Source organism: Hylobates moloch, unplaced genomic scaffold (assembly GCF_009828535.3).
Source record: "Hylobates moloch isolate HMO894 unplaced genomic scaffold, HMol_V3 SCAFFOLD_1, whole genome shotgun sequence".
Classification (NCBI taxonomy): domain Eukaryota; kingdom Metazoa; phylum Chordata; class Mammalia; order Primates; family Hylobatidae; genus Hylobates; species Hylobates moloch.
The window spans coordinates 208,074,682-208,096,347 of record NW_026652276.1 but is presented as its reverse complement, the minus strand read 5'-3'; the positions used below and the strand labels follow the sequence as shown (position 1 = coordinate 208,096,347).

At 42.9% G+C, this 21,666-nt stretch overlaps 1 protein-coding gene across 2 annotated transcripts in view; it reads left to right on the top strand.

Annotated features, from left to right (window-relative positions):
• GRM8 (glutamate metabotropic receptor 8) overlaps positions 1 to 21,666 on the top strand; it is an 845,421-nt gene that overhangs the window by 155,880 nt on the left and 667,875 nt on the right. The gene's annotated exons all lie outside the window — the stretch shown is intronic.

Here is a 21,666-nt window from a genome sequence, read left to right as displayed (position 1 = left end):
AAAACACAGCAGGAAAGTTATTATGTCTTAAAGCTCCAAAATGGTTTCCTTTGACTCCATGTCCCACATCCAGGGCACACTGTTGTGAGGAGTGGGCTCCCAAGGCCTTAGGCAGCTCCACCCCTGTGGCTTTTCAGGGTTCAGCCCTTGTGTCTTCTCTCATAAGTTGTTGAGTTACCTGCAGCTATTCCAGGCACAGGGTGCAAGCTGCTGGTGGATCTACTATTCTAGAGTCTGGAGGATGGTGGCCTCTTTCTAACAGCTCCATTTGGCAGTGCCCCATTGGGGACTCTGTGTGGGGGGTCCAACCCCACATTTCCCCTTGGCACTGCCCTTGTAGAGGTTTTCTGCGAGGGCTCTGCCCCATCAGCAGGCTTCTGGCCTGGGTGCCCAGGCTTTTCCATACATCCTCTGAAAGTAGGCAGACGGTGCCAAGCCTCATCACTCTTGCAGTCTGTGCACTTGCAGGCTTAATGCCACATGGAGGCTGCCAAAGCTTATAGTGGCTCATACTCTCCAGAGCAGTGGCATGAGCAATATCTGGAGCCCTTTGAGCCAAGGCTAGAGCTGGAGTGGCTAGGATGTGGGTAACAGTGTCCTGAGGCTGCACAGGGCAGTGGGGCCCTATGACTCTAGGCTGTGATAGGAGGGACGGCTATGAAGGTCTCTGAAATGCCGTGGAGGACTTTCCCCCATTGTCTTAGATATTAGGACTTGGCTCCTTTTAGTTATGCAAATATCTCTAGCAAGTGGTTGCTCCACAGCCTGCTTGAATTCCTCTCCTGAAAAAGCTTTTTCTTTCTCTGCCCAATGGCTAGGATATAAATTTTCCAAACTTTTATACCCTGCTTCCCTTTTAAATATAAGTTGCAGCTTTAAGTCATTCCTTTGCTTCCACATCTGATGTAGGTTATTAAAAGCAGCCAGGCCACATTTTGAATGCTTTACTGTATAGAAATTTCTTCTGCTGTATACCCTAGGTCATTACTTTCAAGTTCAAACTTCCACAGAGCCCTAAGGCATGGATAGAATGCAGCCAAGTTGTTTGCTAAGGCATAACACCGGTAACATTTCCTCCAGATTCCAGTAAGTCCCCATTTCCATCTGACACCTCAGCAGCCAGGATTTCACTGTCCATATCGCTATTACCATTTTGGTGAAAACCATTTAACTGATCTCTAAGAAGTTACAAAGTTTCCCTCATCTTCCTGTCTTCTTCTGAGCCCTCCAAACTCTTCCAGCCTCTGCCTGTTACCCAGTTCCCAAGTCACTTCCACATTTTCCGGTATCTTTATAGCAATGCCCCACTCCTCAGCACCAATCTTCTGTATTAGGCTGTTCTTTCATTTCTATAAAGAAATACCCAAGACTGGGTAATTTATGAGAAAAGAGGTTTAATTGGCTCATGTTTCTGCAGGCTGTACAGGAAGCATAGCAGCATCTGCTCCTTGGGAGGCCTTTTCAGGCTTACAATCATCACAGAAGGTAAAGCAGGAGCAAGCACACCACATAGTGAAAGCAAGAGCAAGAGAGAGTTGGGAATGGGAGAGATGCAACACACATTTCAGCGACCAGATCTTATGGGAACTCACCATCCTGAAGAGAGCACCAAGCCATGAGGGCTCTGCCCCCATGACCCAATACCTCCCACCAGGCCCCACCTTCAGCACTGGGGATTACAATTGCACATGACATTTGGGCAGGGACAAATATTCAAATTATATCAGGAGGAAACTGCTGAGGAGAGGGGGATCTGTCAGAATGTATATTTAAGGTTATACTATAAGAAGTAGAAGACAAGGAGACCAGTTCAGGGGCCACTGCAATAACAATCTTGGCCTGATTTAGGGCAGTGATAATATAAATGGAAGAGGAGATAGACTTGAGGGTCATTTGTGAGGTGAAGTCTATGGAATTTAGTAACTGGACACAGAGCTTGAGGGTATGAAAGAAATTAAAGTTGAACTTGAAATTGCATACCTGGGTAACTAGGAAAAGGCAGGTACCATAAACAGAAAAGAGACAGTAAAATGAACACAGTAAACTTTAGGTACCAGTACATAGCTTTGTGGAGAAGAATAGCAAGGAACATTGATCTAGAGCCAAGCAGGAAGTGAGATATAGATCAAAGCTCATTCTCATAAAATTGATGGTTGAGTATGGAAAGGTGGTTGCTAAGGTGAGAAGTATAGGGGAATGAGGATGGACTCATGGGGAGAAGCTTTCATATAAAGGTGTGTAATATGGTTTTTCTGTGTCCTCACCCAAACCTCACCTTGAATTATAATAATCCCCATGTGTCAAGGGTGGGGCAAGGTGGAGATCATTGAATCATGGGGGTGGCTTCCCTCATACTGTTCTCATGGTAATGAGTAAGTCTCATGAGATCTGATGGTTTAATAAATGGGAGTTCCCCTGCACAAGCATTCTTTCCTGCCACCATGTAAGACGTGACTTTGTCCCTCATTTGCCTTCCACTGTGATTGTGAGGTCACTCCCAGCCATGTGGAACTGTGAATCAGTTAAACCTCTTTCCTTTATAAATTACTCAGTCTTGGGTATGTCTTTATTAGCATTGTGAGAACAGACTAATACAGTGTGGGAATAATGGCCTAGACATTGCAATAGGGAGGTAACAGTATGGTAGAGTGTTCTCTTTTCATGGGTTTATGATCATGGGAGGGCTCTCAGTCTCCTTTGAAGAAGACTTCAATTATGTGAGATGATAAAAGCAGCTCCTCAAAAAAATTTAAGGATGTTGAGCAGTGTTTCATAAGAAAACAGGAACTTTTGCCAGAATTCATAGCTGAACATGCACAGTAGGGTTGGGGTTAGGGCTAGGGTTCCTACATGAAGTGAGGTCCTTGAAAGGAGGTATTTTATAGTAAACTAGGTGGCTTAAATAATAGAAATTTATCATCTCACTGTTCTGGAGACTAGAAATAAAAAATTAAGGTGTCAACAGGGCCATGCTGCTTCTGAAACTTGTAGGAGAGAATCCCTCCTTGCCTCTATTAGCTTCTGGTGTTTGCTGACAATCCCTGGTATTCCTTGGCTTGTAGATGCATCACTCCAGTCTCTGCCTCTACCATCACATGACCATCTTCTTCTTGCGTTTGTCTCTGTGTCTTCTCTTCTTATAAAAATGAAGACATATTGGAATAAAGGCCCACCCTACTCCAGTATGACCTCATCTTAACTAACTACATTTGCAATGACCCTCTTTCCAAACGAGGTCACATTCTGAGGTACTAGGGTTAGGATTTCAATGTAGTTTTCTTGGGAGATAATTCAGTTTTTAACAGAGGGTGAAGGGAGGTTATACTCAGAAGGTTAGCTTCCAGTGATAGGGATGAGATTTGGGCTAGGAGGACAACAGGTTAGTAATAAGGATGAGAGGGGCTTAAGCAGACAGAATCTGGTTGACGGAGAAGCCTGTAATATAGGGAGTTCACAAATTCCTTTTGGAATGTTACAAATGTTACAGAATTCTACTCTCCCAATCCTGATTCTCGGGTAAATGAGGTAACCTAATGGATAATTCAGGGTTCCAGACTGGGGTAAGTGATGGGATCTCAGTGTCTGTCTGGCTTTCCTAGGTAGAACTTCCCAGTAGGATCACAATAGACACTGCCAACATAGGTGTGTACCTGCTGTTCACCCGCTCCACTTTGTGTAATTCTGAGAAGCTTCTCTTTGATGACACCTGGAATATTACAGACATCCAGAGATTTTTTTCCGGCCTAATTTATTTTTATTTCCCCTTTTGGTCTTTTGGCCTGAGGGAAGGGAATAGCTTAGTTGCTGCTGGTTAAGACCTACATGTTACACAACTCTCAGCTATTAGATCCACAGTCCTCTATTTCTGTCTTGTTTTAATTCCTTGATATAATGTTTCATTGATATTATAATAAAGGGGTTGATAATATTCACTCATGCTTTTCCATCATAAGCTCTGGGCCTGGTGGCTCTGACTCAATAAGTGACTTCCTTTAGTCTTTAGGCAGGTTCCTTCCCTTCTTTGTCTTACAGTATTATTTTTAAAAGAAGACAGGATAATAAATCTTAATGCTACTGCTATCATTATAAGCTAAAGCTTTATCTTTGAAGATAAAAGGAATGTGGGAGAACATATCTTTTCATTGTAGATTTGCACGGTATGGCGGCACACCTTCTTTAATCAGTCATCATGTTTATGAATGGCTTATTGAAGATGACAGGCCTTCAAGTCGTCATTGCATACATTACAGGGGGCAGAATAGACCTAATTCTGTCAAATATTCTATATGTGTCTTTCTCCCCCTAAATTTGCAAATGCTGGAAGCTTCTGACTATTGTTTGACATGTTCCAAATATTAACGTCTTAGAGTTGGAAGGGACCAGAGAGTTGTTGGGATGGAAGATTCTGTTTGAAATGTTAATGTAATAAACCAATTTAATTAATTCATTTTTTGCGTATGTGAAATGACAGCTGCCAAAAAGTTTGATAGTGTTTTTTGTGTTTTTTTTTTTTTGTGCGTGAAGGTCAAGCAATAAAGTAAGGAAAATTTCATCCCTAGTGTAAAATTGAAACGTGTTCACTGATCATATTTTTAATGTATCTTAGTACAGTTTTAAAAGAAAGCATTTCCCCCTCTTGGGTTATAAACAAGAAGCAAGTTTCTGTTAACTGAAATGGATTCACTTTAAGATTAAAACAAAGTATTTTCAATGACAGAAAGGAAAGAATACATAAAGAGCAGTGTTTCCCCTCAGATGTTCATTGCTTTGGGAAAATGACTTCCAGCAGGCAAAAATCAATTTGACAAAAGTATTAATGTTGTAAAATACTATGAATGAAAGGAAACAATTTAATTCAATTGAAAATTTTACTTTATATTCGTACAGCTGAGTTCCATTGATAACACCACATTTTGAGTTACAAATCATATTTAATTAATATTAACACCAGGTAATTGGCAAGAATAACTTCAAAGGAGGGCTGAGAAAATTGCAAATTGGAACTGCAGGTGCAGTGATACTGTAGAAGCTTTATAGGGATCCAAAGGACATGCATATGATTTTAACAATTATTGCAAAACCTGATCAAATAGAGTGTCCTTTCAAAGCTGTTCTTCGCCCCAGCCATTCCTAATATTTAGGGCTTAGTAACTGCCAAGTAGCAACAGCTGCTATTAATATGAAACAGCAAACAGCATTCAAATAAGTGCTTTAAAACCTATGATTCTAATGCTGTAGTTAAGTTTTTAGTAAACAATGGCAGTTTGATGCAGTAGAACCAACCTTGGAGTTAGAAGCACTTCTTTAAATCCCTCTTTTTCAATTATGAGATTTTGTTAACAAGCTTCTCTGAGAATTAATTTCCTTGTCTGTAAAATGGAGGCCCTGTCTGCTCAGTAATAATCCAATGATATAATTCTTGTGAATGTTCTTTATAAACTCAAAAGTGTTACTTAATATCAGGTATTACTAGTGAAAGGAATGGGGATAATACAGATTTTCCCCCAAAAGGCATAACAAAGCTGTATATTATTATAAAGATGGTAGGTATGTTGCCTGGTGTGTAGGATATTTGAAATAGCAGAGTGTTTTTGCTGAATTTGTTAATTACCTTCAATCTTAGCTATATGTGGCTAAGATTCTACATGAAAGACCAGAGAGGAAGCTTTCGAATGACTCCTGACCACCTCCCCTCTCTTTTCTCTTTTCTCTTTTCCACTTCTCAATGCCATCCACTCACTTCTGGGCTAAGTATTCTACCCTGTCCTATTCTTGTCATCCTTGGTTATTGAATATTGTTTACCATGTCACCTAACAGTTGCTTCTGCTTGAATGTGACCATTCAGTTACCACTTTAAAAGAGTTGATTGAGATTTGAGGACAAGTTTGGGGTATCTTGCCTCATCCTTAGCAATGTGCTTCCAGGGTCCCTGTGCTTAACTCTGTGGTACCACTTTCCACTCTGATTGTAGTGCTGATTTCTCTGTCAATCTCTTCTATCAGCATGTGTTTTTTCTTAGTGGAAAGATCCCCAATACCCAGTATAGTACCTGGCATGAAACAGGTGCTTCATCAATTTCCGTTGAATGACCCTTGTCATCAGATTCACGGTTGTGTTAGTAATGTGAGTCTGGGGGTAAGGTTTGCTCAGCCTCTGGGAACCAAAGGGCAGAGCTACTTCCAACCAGACCTTATGCATTAACTTTGATAATGCATGGGAACCTTCAGGGGTTACTGTAATGTTAAGTCACTTAGAGTTCAAGTTTTTATTGCTGGCAAATACCAAAGCTTATAATCTGTAGGCTCATCCCAACCCTAATCTCTTAGGCAGCACTGAGGAGTGGTTAAGAACTTCTCACTGGCTGGGTTTATGTTCCAGATTTGTCATATTGTAGCAAAGGGATCTGGGTAACTTACTTAATCATGTTGTGCTCCAATTTATTCATGTGTAGAATGGGGATAACAATTGTATAAAAATTGGGTGAGATCATACCTAACAATGTGTGGCTCATGGCTAGTGTTCAACAATGGTCAATTTGTATTTTTTTTTTTTTTTTTTTGAGACCCAGTCTCACTCTGTCACTCAGGCTGAAGTGCAGTGGCATGATCTCGGCTCACTGCACCCTCTGCCTCCTGGGTTCAAGCGATTCTCCTACCTCAGTCTCCCGAGTAGCTGGAAATACAGGTCCATGCCCCCACGCCTGGCTGGTTTTTGTATTTTTAGTAGAGATAGGATTTCACCATGTTGGCCAGGCTGGTCTTGAACTCCTGACCTCAAGTGATTCATCTGCCTTGGCCTCCGAAAGTGCTGGCATTACAGGCATGAACCACCACGCCCAGCCTCAATTTGTATCTTGTAAGGAGCCCAGCTACACCAGCAGCTAGCCTATGAGTGTTCTTACTGGCCTGAATATATATCCAATTTGCTCAATGAGCAAAAGGCAGCAGAGAGGCTAAGTGCTCAATTAAGGGCAGCCCATTCTTGCCATTCCTGAAACTTGCTCTATACCTTAGCAGTGATCAATCTTATTGTTTCTTCACATGAATAATATACTACCTGGCATAATGCTGGCCCATAGTTAAATACATGAATTCGTGAAATACCAGTCAGAAATGGCTCACCAAATCTGCTTGCTTCTTTTTCATTTTGAATCTTCTTAAGAATGAATCAATTCACTGAGCATTTATAGTGCATGTGTCAGGTGGTACTTGTGCTGGGCTTTGAGGATACAGAGACAAATCATGGTCTTTGCTTTCTAGCAGGTCACTGTGTTTCAGAGAAGATGGAGATGCAAACAATTACAAATTCATGTGATCTTTGCCTCAGTGGAGGCATCATTTAGAGTCATTGCCCCCAAAACACTATGCCTGAGAGAGGGCATCCTGCAGTTCATATAATGAAAAGACCTGGCATGAGACAGTGGAGCGGGACAGCTATGGACCCCAAGCTCAAAGGAAGTACACAGTGGCATATGAGTTAAAGTAATTCAGACAACTTGAGTAGAAACACAGTTTCCTAAGGAAATAAAGAATGCAAAAAGTTGAATGTAGAATATTATGCCAACTTTGTAATGTAATATATGAGAAATGTTTAATATGTGTAAAATAGTGTTTGACGGTTCTTATTTCTTCATCTATTGATGATTACTCTCATGTATCCTCTTACATGCAATCAATGTGTGGCTTTACCTGACAGTATTAGTCCCTGCTTTCCATGATCACCCCTGCCGAGCATCACCCATGCCCTTGGCAGCAATTTTAATTTTGTTCAGTTCCTGAGTCTTAGCCAGGGCCAACAGCTTCTACCCAGCATCAACCCACAAGTTGCCAGGGTTTGGAATGGTTTTGTCATGATGGACCCTATATATGGTTGTCCTGGGGTGAACCCTGAGCCCTTCTCTGTCACTGCAAACTCACAGTGATGTCCCATCAGACATTTGACTTACACTTCAGATCCTTGGAGATGGACCCATCCCTATATTCTGGCCTCCTGGTTTTGGACCATGACACACTACCTGTTCCTTGTCAACTTTACCTGACTGGGTTGGAGGGTCTCCTCCTCTGCCTTTATTCTCACACAGCTAGTAGGGTTTGACTATGCATGAAGCCATTGAGCAGAATCCTGGCTATTGTATGGGGCCCTGACCCCCTCTAGCTTGTTGTCTTTATATTTCTCATGTTCTTTTAGTGTCATACAAATGAATAAATGTGAATTCCCAAGCATAAGGGAATTTAGCCTCAAGCGATAGTTTGAATCTCTTTCCCAGAGATTCCTGTGGAAATGCTTCAAAAGGGCCAGGAGATTCACATGAACTGTGTGGTCCCTGTTTTCAGTTATTTATTATTTCCTGCTACTAACTCCTATTGCCAACTGTATTAGTTTGCTAGGGCTGCTGTAACAAAATCCCATAAACTGGGTGGCTTGAACAACAGAATTGGCCTCCACAGTTTGGGAGCCAAAAACCTGAGATAAAGGTGTCAGCAGGCTTGGATCCTCTTGAGGCTGTGAGGAGGAATCTCTTCCAACCTCTGTCCTTGCTTCTTGTGGTTTGCTGGTAATATTTGGCATTCCTTGGCAAGTAGAAGCATCACTTCAATCTCTGCTTTCCTCTTTACATGGCATCTCCCCAATTAATTAAGTTCTTTCTGACCCAAGCCCATATTTGTTCTGGTTCTTTGGGTGAATTTTGGCCCTGAGATTACCCATTTTCTCCTGAGGGATTAGCTTCTGTGATCAGAGCCTTGCCAGCTGGTCTCTGCACGCCTCCCAAGTCATGACAAGAAGTGTGCTTCTCTCCCATGCTTAGCCCCAAAGAAATCACATGCTTTTATTTTCCTTTCCAAAGTGATTTCCTTGTTAAAGCCATTGTGTTTGGAAACTCCAGCACTAGATGAGAGCTTTAAGATGCAATCTGTACTTACTGTGTTGATAGAAGAACATAATATAAAAACACCCTTCTGCAGAAATGAAGCAACATCAGAATCTATTTATATCGTTTTTTATAGGCCTTAAAAGAGTTGGCCTGAGAATTAGTGTGTTTTCTCAGTTTACTTCATCATGTATCAACTAAGCAACAAATATAGTTTCCTTGAAAATAAATGGCTTTATAATATAAAATCAGAAGGCTATCAGATGAATAGTTGATTGAAATAGGTGCCAGTTATTTCAGGGGTTATGTCTGTTGGTAGAACTGGGCTGCAGAGTCTCTGTCCTCTAGGATCTGCATGTTTGACAGACTGGGCTTCTTTCTTTGCTTTTTTCACTCTTACCTGACCAAAGCCATTTCATGATTCGTTGGGGGTCCCACAAGAGGAAGGCAGAGGAATGGAAAGAAAGTGAAACTCAAGTCAGCACATTTTGTTTCTTGTTAACAGCTCTGGGAAGAGATTTGGTTGGGAAAAGAATTTCAAGTAATGATTTAAACATATCTTCTGGCAGTTGTAGCAGTGAGGAAAAAAAATAATCTCTCTTGTAGCAGCTCAGATACACTTCCAAGGCATTGGTACTTACGGTCATATGACTCTAGAGTTACATTTACATCATGAATCATGGCTGGCATGTGCATAATGGGCTATTAAGGGAAATAGGGATGTTCAGAGTGCATTGCTAGCCTGTGTGTTTCATATCATGGAGGGAAACCACTGTTTTCCCCTTTAAAATGTTGCTTGCTGATAGTGTCAGAGGAAACTGATGGATGGAATTATTCACGAGAGCTGATATGACATTTTATTTAACAAATATTTGAGCCCCTACTGTGTGTTGGGGCCTTGTTCTAGGTGGTAGGGATATGATGCTGAATGAGTCAGACCTGCTTCCAGTCCTCGTGCAGTTTCCAGTCAAGCTTACCCTCTTTGAATTATTCATGTCCTTGTAGTCTCAGATCTCTCTAGGCTACAGGAATTTTGCCTAAGCCTACAGAGTGAGATGCCATGAACAGAGAGTCCATGAAAAGGTAGAGATGGCCTACATCTATCATAATAACTACTTGACCCCTTGGGTGTTTTGGAGATGCTAGAGTTCACTTGAGGTGTCCATGGCATGCCGAGGGTAGGGGTCACACATTTGAATGAGAAAGAACATGTGTGCATGTGTTTTTGTGGGCACACACAGAAGGCTAGGCCCGGACCGAGGAAGGAGCTAGGCCAGCTTTTCCAGGTGCAGTTGTTTGGGAGCATTGCCAGGTGCAGGTGGCATGAAGAATTCCATTCAGGTTTATGGAGCACAGATCAGAGATGGTGGTCTTGGTGAGGACCTGAACCTACTGCCACAAGGCAAGAGAGTCACGTGTGCCACCTCACAGCCTTGTATCCCTGCATGTCCTCCACGTTAGTTTGGTTAACATTTTCTTTTCCTTCTTTTTTATTTTTCCCCCTGAGACAGAGTCTCACTCTGTCACCCAGGCTATAGTGCAGTGGCACAACCTTGGCTCACTGCAATATCCGCTTCCTGGGTTCAAGTGATTCTTGCGCCTTAGCCTCCCAAGTAGCTGAGATTACAGTCATGCACCACCACACCCAGCTGGCTTTTTGTATTATTACTATTTTTTAGTAGAGACAAGATTTCACCATGTTACCCAGGCTCATCTCAAACTCCTGGCCTCAAGAGATCCACCTGCCTTGGCCTCCTAAAGTGCTGGGATTATAGGCGTGGGCCACCGTGCCCAGCCAATGTTTTATTTTCTTTCTGTTCACAGTTTATTTCCTGGAAGCCTTCTCTAATCTACATCCCCTCCTCTTCCCACCTAGGTTAGATTTCTGTTCTATGTATTCCGTCAAATGAAAACAAATCCAGACTTAGAGAAGGAGGGATTTTATTCAGAAGAAAGACTATTGCCACAGAGAGAATGCTCCAACCTCAGAAATTGGCAAGTGTCACAAAATCAAAAAGAAAGAGGCTTCCATTATATAGGGTAGGGAGAGATAAGCAAAAGCTTAATTAAAATTGTAAAAGGGGAGCAAGCAATGGAGGGATGACCAGTGGAGCAGGGGAATGACCAGTAGGACGAGGTGATAACCAGTGGGATGGGGGGATGACTAGTGGGATGGTGGCGGGGGGGTCATCAGTGGGACGGGGAATGATCAGTGGGACAGGGGGATGACCAGTGGGATGGGGGGGGCGGTCATCAGTGGGATGGCAGGGAATGATGAGTGGGACGGTGGGGAATGAGTGGGATGGTGGGGGGGGGGGTGTCGGGGGGGGGGGGGGGGGAGTGGGCTGGGGGGGGATGATCAGTGGGATGGTGGTGGGGGGATGACCAGTCATCAGTGAGACGGGGATGGTGGTGGGGGGATGACCAGTGGGATGGGGGGGATGATCAGTGGGATGGGGGGGATGATCAGTGGGATGGTTGAGGGGGATGATCGGTGGGACAGGGGAATGATCAGTGGAACTGGGGGATGACAAGTGGGATGGGGAGGATGATCAGTGGGGTATGACAGGAATTGTCCTGCTGTGGTCAGCTGATTCTCAGTGCAAGCTAAGAAGGGGGCCACATTCCAGTGTTTAGTGCCTTCTCAGGCTTGGGGCCAAGTAGAATTCAGGGACCTGTAAAAAGGAGAGAATCCTAAGTTCTGTCAAGGCAAAGAGGGTACGAAGTGAACGGCTGTGAACACTTGGTCAGTTTCTGAGGTCCCATGCAGACATCTTACCACTTTTTAAATTACTCCCTTCTTTTTCTTCAGAGGTGGAGAGCATACCACAGGCATCTTTCATTAGCACTGTAGCTGCACCGTCTAGAAGATAATCTGAGAGTGCTTGTTGAATGAATGAATAAGTGGACATGGCAGGTGAGTGCATGCTGGAGACAGGACATCAGGAAGCAGGTAGCTTGGAGAAAGTCAGATGGTGTGGCTAACGGTTCACATAAAAATTGTTCTGTAGCAGAGGATGGGACCCTGCCCTAGGGTCAGGGCTCAGCATCTCATTCTGTTTAGCAGCAGTTGAGAGACATAGGATCTGGGTTCTGGGGCATGCCTGTGCCCTGCAACAGGAGGGCGCACATGGGAAGGAAGGAGAGCCAGGAATCAGAATTAGGGCCAGGTTTCAGTTGGGAAACAGAAGCAGTAGCTTAAGTAGATGATAGCAGGATTGACACCCAGATTGCTAAACTTGAGTCTGAAAACCAGAACCAGATAGTAGATCTACCATTCTTAGATTAAGAACCAGAGATCTGCTATGTCAGGCAAATAGATTGGATGCAAAATCAGAAGTAGATAAATCTGATGAATATATTATTCCTCTTTCAATTGGTTTGGAATGTTCCAGGTATGTAACATGAGATGTGAGTCATGATTGCAAGATATCCTAAGGTCTAAAGCTTCTGCTATTGAGTCATGACTTCAGACCCTGATGAACTTGCTTATTCACCATCCATTTAACACATAATTGGTACCCAAATGAAGTTCCAAGAACTTGTTAGGTGCTGGGAATTTACAGATCTGGTAAACGTCTTTGAAGGGATTTGATTTGGAGAGGTATGGTACAGTTGAGGTACATGTGCAGAAACTGGATTGCAGGGTCAAGATGGAAGCAGAAGATTAGTTAGAAATTTATTGTGTGTCTCCAGGCAAGGGCTGGGATTGGCTTGGACCAGAGAGGGAATGAGGGCAGGAAGCAAGTTGGTATTGGCACAAGTGGTCACAAGGTCCCAGGCATGGAGGAGGGAAATCACTTGATGCTGTGGGGATCTATTCCATTGAAATAAAACTCATTTAAGACATCTTGGCCAACCGCAGTTTGTGTCCTGGAGCCCTTAGATTGGGATGGGTGTGTGCAGGATGACTATGTGGCTCCCCAGAAAGAATCTCACAGAGAATGATGAAGAGATGGGACATCAGATGAATTATTTCCTGGCAAAATTCCACTCAAGACTCAGCATCAATGATACTTCCTTAGTGAAGCCTTCCTGGATTCCCTTAAGTAGTGTTAGATGAGCTCTATTCTGTGATTGCAACATTGTGTGTGTACCTTCAGTAAAGAAAGCATTTATTTCACTGTCTCAGACAGGACTCAAATGTAAGCCTATGAGGCAATTTAGGGTCCAAAAACTTAAAACAGTATAGGAATAAATCTGACTTCTCAGGTAGGGTTAGCTCCACATTTTAAAATGAAGTCTACAGGAATGTATCTTGCTCCAGCTCTGGGCTCTGCTTTCTGGTGTGCTGGCTGTATGCTTAGGTTTTGCCCATGTGGTAGGAAGACGGCCACCAGCAGCTGTAGGCTTGCATACTGCCAGCTTAGTAACTGTATTCATTTCCCAGAGCCGCCTTAACAAATCACCACACACTGGGTGGCTCAAAACAACAGAAATTTATTCTCCCACAATTGTGGAGCCCGAAGTCCAAAATCAGGGTGTTGGCAGGGCTGGCTCCTTACAGAGGCTCTGAGGGAGGATCTGCTCCATGCTTCTGTCCTCACTTTTGGTGGCTGCCAACAATTCTTGGCATCCCTGTCTTGTAGCCACATAACTCCAGTCTCTGGCTTCATTGTCACGTCACCTTTCTCTCTGTGTACTTGTATTTTCTCCTTTTCTGTCTCTTATAAGGACATTTGTCATCGGATTTAGGGCTCACTCTGTTCTAAGGTGATCTCATCTCGAATTCCCTACTGCAGTTATGTTTGCAAACACCTTATTCCAGATAAGGTCACATTCTGAGGCTCCAGGTGGATATATCTTCTGGGGTGATATAGTTCAACCCAATACGGCACCTTTAGTGGAAAGGATGTGCTTCACTTCCATTTGTGTTTGCAGAAGTCCAAGGCTTGGCCCCCACTGTACAAGAAATGACAGTTCATCACTCAAGCAATCACTGTGGCCTAGGGAAGGTGCTATTCACTTTAGCCATGCATGGGACATATGCCCATTTCTGGAGCTGGGGAGAGAAAGCTGGGGTGAGCTCCACTTGAAACATATGGTCAAAACCACAGAGAGGAGTCATTTCTTAAAGCTAAAGTGTGATGCTCTCCTACAACAAGAAGAAGAGCTGCCTGGCAGGTGAACCACACAGATGTCCATTGCACATGCTGTATGGTGTCAGTCCACTGACACCTCTGCGTTCTACGTAGACTGTAACTTTCTTGGGGGAATTAGCAACCTGGTCTTATTCATCAGTGCCCAGGGCATGAAAGAGCTCTAGCAACATATGTTAAATTCAGTTACAGTAGCCAAAATTCCCCTGAAAAGTAGGATCTAAATGTAACCATGCATCATAATATTTGTCAGAAATAGTTTTGGCTTTCATCTAAATGACAACAAAACAGTTTCAAGGACAAGAAAAAGCTTCTGTTGGAGCATTCTCCCCAGCTTTCTTTTTTTTTTTTTTTTTTAGACGGAGTCTCGCTCTGTCGCCCAGGCTGGAGTGCAGTGGTGCAGTCTCGGCTCACTGCAAGCTCCACCTCCCGGGTTCATGCCATTCTCCTGCCTCAGCCTCTCCGAGTAGCTGGGACTACAGGCACCCGCCACCACGCCCGGCTAATTTTTTGTATTTTTAGTAGAGACGGGGTTTCACCGTGGTCTCGATCTCCTGACCTCGTGATCCGCCCGCCTCGGCCTCCCAAAGTGCTGGGATTACAAGCGTGAGCCACCGCACCCGGCCTCTCCCCAGCTTTCAAAAGGCTCTCCATTCTGTGCTGCCTTCACCAGCCCTAGTGTGTTGGCAATCAAAGGAATTAACCCAGGGCCTTCATGGTTATTGAGAGGAACCTCATCTACCTACCCAGTAGTTATCTGTGGCAGAATGCAGACTTCACTCACCACCACCAATTGAGTCCAGTCAGTGAAAAGAGCACATATCGCATACCAGCTAAAGGGCTCCCCTAACAGGACTTCTCACCAATGGGTCACTCTGACCACTAGCTAATTGGATGGCAATCAGAGGAGCCCTGGCAAAAAGGAGAGAAACAGATATTTTGTTTGACTGTCATAAACGTGGCTGAGTCCTCTATTTTTACAGAAAATATTTTATTTCCTTTTATGGTTTCTAAATTATTTTTCATTTCTTCATTTAAAAAATGGAATTCCATGTGTGATTGTCAGGAAGCATGGAAGCCTTGTGTGTTCTGTGAATCGTGAAGCAGGCAAGGCGCTCTGGGGGAGCCCTATTATTGAGCACTGACTTAAAATGTCAGTGTAACTGGTATATGTAATAGGTGGGACTCCATAGTACCACTTCTTTATTTTAAAATTTAAAATTTTCAGATTCATTTTTTTTATTTTATTATGGTAAAAAGTCTTAAACATAAGCTCTATTCTTAACTAGTTTTTAAGAGCATGCTGCATTAGTGTTTACTGTGGGTGCAGTGTTGTACAGCAGATATCTGGAGCTTATTCATCTTGCTTGACTGAAACCTTTTGCCCATTGATTAAATAACTCCCCATTTTTCTCTTCCCATAGTTCCTGGCAACCACCATTCCACATTTTGATTCTATGAACTTAGCTATTTTTGATACCTCAAATGAGTCTTGCAGTACTTGTCTTTCTGTAATGGGCTGATTTCACTTAGCATAATGTCCTCAAGCTTTGACTTTTGTTTTTGGAAACTTCTTAATTTTGCCTCCTCATACTGATTTTACACCTGTAAAGGTCTAGGATTCTCCCACCCCCATCTGGAAGATATATTGGTCTCATACTCTTCATTCTCTAGTCACTTCTAAATATATGAAAAGTCTCATTTCAATTATTAAAATGCCCAGTCCTGTGTAATAAAACTGAAATTCAGCCAAACTGAAAGTTTCTCCCCTCCCACAGCTTGGGGTTGCTCTAGGCTGGAACCCTGCAGTGGAGAAGGGCCTGGGGCTAAGGCTGGTTTCTTCTCTGCTGCTCTTTTCTCTCTTTTTCTCCTGCCCCAGCTGCAGGTCCTGTGTTAATGTCCTGTCACAGTTAAGGAAGCACCTTAGCAGCAAAGGCATTCCTGGCGTCAGGTGTCATAGTACCTGTCCTTAACTGGAGGTGCTCTCCTTTCCACCCCTATTTATTTTTTCCTTAGAGAAACTTTAGTTTTCTCCCCAGCTTTTGGCATCGAGCCCTCCCTGTGGGCCAACATATGCTTCAGGTCTTGATCTCAGCAGCATGAATTTGTGAGTTCAGCTTTTCTCTCCCTTGCTGGTAAACAACAAGCTGGAGGTACAACTTGATTAATGAAGGTGGAACAAGAGCAGAACTCTGGTTTCTTTTATTTATGCTAAAACAGGAGATGTCCCTTGGTCACATTCCATAAGATGCACTGCACCCTGGCTATGGGCACGGTGCTGTAATAGGCACTGGAGAGGGACACAATAGTTGCCCTTCAAAGTTTAGAGCCAAGACGAGAAAATAATTGCTAGATATACGCACATAAGCTGTGCAGGTGCAGAGGATGAGGTGACTGGTTCCAACCAGGGACATTATGGGAGGGCTTTATGGAGGGGAAGCTTGGGCTAGGTACTGAAGGAAGGGGAGGTACATGTAGACAGAGACCGGGGAAAGAGATAAAGGCATTTGAGACAATATGTGCTTCATTGAGTTAAAGACTTTCATTGATGACTGCTCATGATTGCTTCGGAATTTGGATACATAGCTTTCTCAATTATTTAAAAAAATACTGGGCCGGGCGCGGTGGCTGACGCCTGTAATCTCAGCACTTTTGGAGGCCGAGGCAGGTGGATCACGAGGTCAGGAGATTGAGACCATCCTGGCTAATATGGTGAAACCCGGCCTCTACTAAAAACACAAAAAATTAAGTGGGCGTGGTGGCGTGTGCCTGTAGTCCCAGCTACTTGGGACGCTGAGGCAGGAGAATCACTTGAACCCAGAAGGTGGAGGTTGCAGTGAGCTGAGATTGTGCCACTGCACTCCAGCCTGGGTGACAGAGCGAGACTCCATCTCAAAAAACAAAACAATGAAAAACAAACAAAAAACTTTGCTTCCTCTGGTATGAATGCCTTTGTTTTCTTCCTACCTTCAATTTTATGATCCAGAGGGCCCACTCTATTGACAATATGTATGTTTCCAATATTCTTGATATGCATACTCAAGATAGATTAAAGACTTAAATGTAAGACCTAACACCATAAAAACCCTAGAAGAAAACCTAGGCAATACCATTCAGGACATAGGCATGGGCAAAGACTTCATGACTAAAACACCAAAAGCAATGGCAACAAAAGTGAAAATAGACAAAAGGGATCTAATTAAACTAAAGAGCTTCTGCACAGCAAAAGAAACTACCATCAGAGTGAACAGGAAACCTGTAGAATAGGAGAAAATTTTTGCAATCTACACATCTGACAAAGGGCTAATATCTAGAATCTACAAAGAACTTAAACAAGTTTACAAGAAAAAAAAACCCATCAAAAAGTGGGTAAAGTATATGAACCGACATTTCTCAAAAGAACACATTTATGCAGCAAACAGACATATGAAAAAATGCTCATCATCACTGGTCATCAGAGAAATGCAAATCAAAACCACAATGAGATACCGTCTCACACCAGTTAGAATGGCGATCATTAAAAGGTGAGGAAACAAATGCTGGAGAGGATGTAGAGAAATAGGAACGCTTTTACACTGTTGTTGGGAATGTAAATTAGTTCAACCATTGTGGAAGACAGTGTGGCAATTCCTCAAGAATCTAGAACTAGAAATACTATTTGACCCAGTGATCCCATTACTGGATATATGCCCAAAGGATTATAAATCATGCTACTATGAAGACACATGCACACGTGTGTTTACTGCGGCACTATTCGCAATAGCGAAGACTTGGAACCAATCCAGATGTCCATCAATGACAGACTGGATTAAAAAAATGTGGCACATATACACCATGGAATACTATGCAACCATAAAAAAGGATGAGTTCATGTCCTTTGCAGGGACGTGGATGAAGCTGGAACCATCACTCTAAGCAAACTATCACAAGGACAGAAAACCAAACACTGCATGTTCTCACTTATAGGTGGGAATTGAGCAATGAGAACACTTGGACACAGGGCAGGGAACATCATGTACCAGGGTCTGTCAGTGGGTAGGGGGTTGGGGGAGGGATTGCATTAGGAGAAATACCTAAGGTAAATGACGAGTTGATGAGTGCAGCAAACCAACATGGCACATGTATACCTACATTAACAAACCTGCTCGTTGTGCACATGTACCCTAGAACTTAAAGTATTTAAAACAAACAAACAAAAAAAACAAAAAACCTGTGATCTTTCCTTCCACCAGTGCAGTGATTCCTGCACTGACACCACCAGTGTGAGTGAGTAAGTTAGTGATGGGACAGAAACACTTCTCAAGATCTTCAGGCTTGGCCAAGGTGAGTGAGGCTTAGAATCACTGTCTCCCTCAGTGATGATCTGCTCTGTCTTTCTGTAGATGTGACACAATTGTGCCATGGGTTAATTTTATTGACTTATAGAATCTAAGGCTTATTACAACCTCATGTCCCCCATGTTATTGATGGTCTTGTGTCCACAGAGAACTGTAACATTTTGTGTTTAAAAATTCTAGTGTTTGCAAATATCTTGAAGGAACAGCCTAGCCTCACTCTATTTTTAATATTCTGCAAATCCTTTCTCCCTTGGCCACCAACTCTGTTTAGAGGTTGAGAAACATCTTTTTAAATCCTAAAAGATAAAAAATATCTTATCAAAACTCTTCCCAAGGAAAAGTAGACCTACTTGCTGTTTTTTAGGCACCTTCAATGATTTTTAAGCCCTGTATTACATTATGAGATACTAAGTACTGTTTTTTTTTTTTTTTTTTTTTTTTTTCCTCACGAAGGGAGCAGATAAACCACAAATGTATTCTCTAGAAGTTTGTATCTCTGCTAAGGTCTCCAATACATGTATAAAGTACTTGTTCTCATATTTCTGGGTAGTATGTTGTCAGGTGTTCAGGTTCCCCAAATGAACAGAACATAGCACTGTCTCCCAGGGATTTATAGTCTAGAGGGGTTGTTACTTACAGTGGTTGGTAAATTCTGTACTGAAGCTCTGGAAGGACAAGGATGATTTATTTTGCCCAGAGATATCAGGAAACACTTTCAGACAATAATGGTGTTTGAGCCGATTTTGGGGGAAAAGGGAGCAGCATTCCTTTCGAGAAAGAGGGGGGCAGCATTTGCAAAAGTTTAGAACCAAGGAAGGGTTATGGCAATTTCAAGGAAGCAGATTTTTGTTGTTGTTGTTGTTAGGTAGGATGCGAGGCGTGTGGGGGCTTAGGAAAGGGATGATGGGGGGACCTTTTTTTTAAACCAAACTAAGGAGATAGGGCATTTGAAGAATTATGTAAAGGGCAGCAGCATGACCAGATTTGTGTTTGAGGGAGTTCCTTCTGACTGTAGGCTGAAAAATGGATGGAAAGATTCAGTCCATCTGTAGGCAGCAGGTTGAGTTAGTAGGGTGTTGCAATAGTCCAAGCAGGGAATAACAAGGTCCTAAATAAAGCTGTGGTTGCAAGGATGGAGGTGAGGTGACTAGTAGGAAGACATTTAGGAAGTAGAATCAAACAGTTGCAAGCAATGGGGTATACAGAGTGAGGGAGAAGGAAGAGGCAGGGATGGTGCTCAAAGTTTTGGCTTTGGCACCTAGGTGAATAAATATATTATCAACGAAAGTGAGGAGAACAAAAAGAAATGCTTTGAGGTGAACTAATATTTTAAAAAATATTGAGTACCTTGTTCTGTTAAGTGCACAGTGTGATGGTTAATTTTATGCGTCAACTTATCTGGGCCAAGTTGCACAAGGTATGTGGACAAATATTATTTTGGATGTTTCTGTGGTTCTCATCCCATCAGCTGAAGGACTGAACAGAAGTTTGACCTTCTCTGAGCAAGAGGGAATTCCTCTTGGTTGTGTTTCTGTGGAGTACCCTGATTAAAGCAACAGGCTTTGAGGCCATGCTGCCTAGGTTCCGATCCTGCTCTGGCACTTGCCTGGTGACATCATTGTGTGACAATATTAGACAAATGATTTCTCCAAGCCACACCTGTAAACAAGATTAACAATGTTCTTGACCTCCTATGGTTTTTGTAATCATTAAAAGAGAAAACCCATGTAAAGTTTTAAGCTTAGGATCCAGCATGCAATAAGCTTTTAAGAAATGTTTGCCATTATTATTATAATCGAGGAAACATTTACACAGTAGTGTTAATGACTAATAACAGCTAAGACTGTTACTTTCCCAGGAGAGATTTATGTCATAATAGGGATCAGAGTTTTCCATTAGAAGAATTAGCCTCTTAGCTTAATGCTTTGCACATTGAACTAATAGGTAAATATTCATTGACTGGTCGAATTATTTCCTGGTATCATTGAGTGGGATTGAGAACTAAAGCAGGTTAAGAAGGGAGAAACTGAGGCCCAGAGACATGAATAACTTAATAAAGATCATAGAGTGAATTACAAGGAAAGACTAGCACCAGGGACTCAGGTTTCCTTGTTCCTGGTCTATTGGAGCAAGGAAGCCCACCCCTGAATCCATACCACATAACCAATCCCCAGGCTGCCACACCAGCCCTGGCAGCGTGGACTACATTTTATATCCTCTTTGGCAAAATCCCTAAAGAGCCTGTTCCTGAACAGACCAAAATATATAAAGACATTGTATTTTTTAATTAAATAAAAATGTTTCCAGGATTATCAGCCCGTATGAATATGGAATGAAAGAAGGCAAAGAGCGGTATAGTTTGTTCTCTTCCTTTTCTGGTGAGCATCTGCAGGAGCAGTGTGGGCTCAGTGTGTACCCACTGACTCTGTGTTCACTCTCCCTTGAATCCCCTGCCACTAGACTTCCTCTCTACTCACTCTGGTGAAATTACTATTACTTTCTTAGAGGTTCTTTCTGAGGCCAAGTCCAAGGCCTTTTCCTGGCTTCCTTCCTTCTTGACCCCTTTGCATCCTCCAGCACTGCTGATACCTTCAGAAATTGTCTCCTTTATCAGCACTCAGAATTCCTTCTCCCATGCTTCTCTCTCTGCACCTTTACCTCCTCCTACCCATGATGGCGAATGTTTCTAAAGGAACTGTCCTTGGCAATTTCGTCCAAGCTTTCAGTTTCAATTGTCGTCTCTATGCTGATGACTCCCCAAATGATATCTTCAGTTCTGATGTCTCATCCGAGCTCCAGACTCACACTGTCTCATTCATATTCATCTGCTCTCTCTTTTTCCCTCTGCCTCCTCCCTCTCCTTCTGGCCCAGGCACAGTACTAGGTGTGGGGGTTTACCCATGAAGGCCGCAGTTTCTACCTTCGGGTTCCAGGTTAGTGGGAGAGAGACAGGCATTGACTCACCCAATTACAGCACTTCTGACAATTTGAAAAATACAGGGCAAAGATGTACCTAAGGTTCTGTGGGAACACAGGTAAGGTAGGTTACTAATGTTTCACTCTTGCTGGTTAGGGGTGATGCCAGGTGTGGCTCCATGAAGCCAATATCTGCATTGCATTGTGAAGAATGAGAAGGTGTTAGGTAAAAGGGCTCTAGGGACCATCCTGCTCTACTGCACAGGGATGGAGAAGGCAAGCATGTGTTTGCAATGGCAAGCTGTTCAGTGTGACTGGGGCACAGGATACATGGAGTTCAGGGTGGAGGCAGGTGAGGGAAATGGGGTATGAGAGAACAAGCTGTTCTGGGCGAAGGCTAGCCCAGAAAGGACCTTTCGTGCTATTCTAGGGATTAACTGTCTG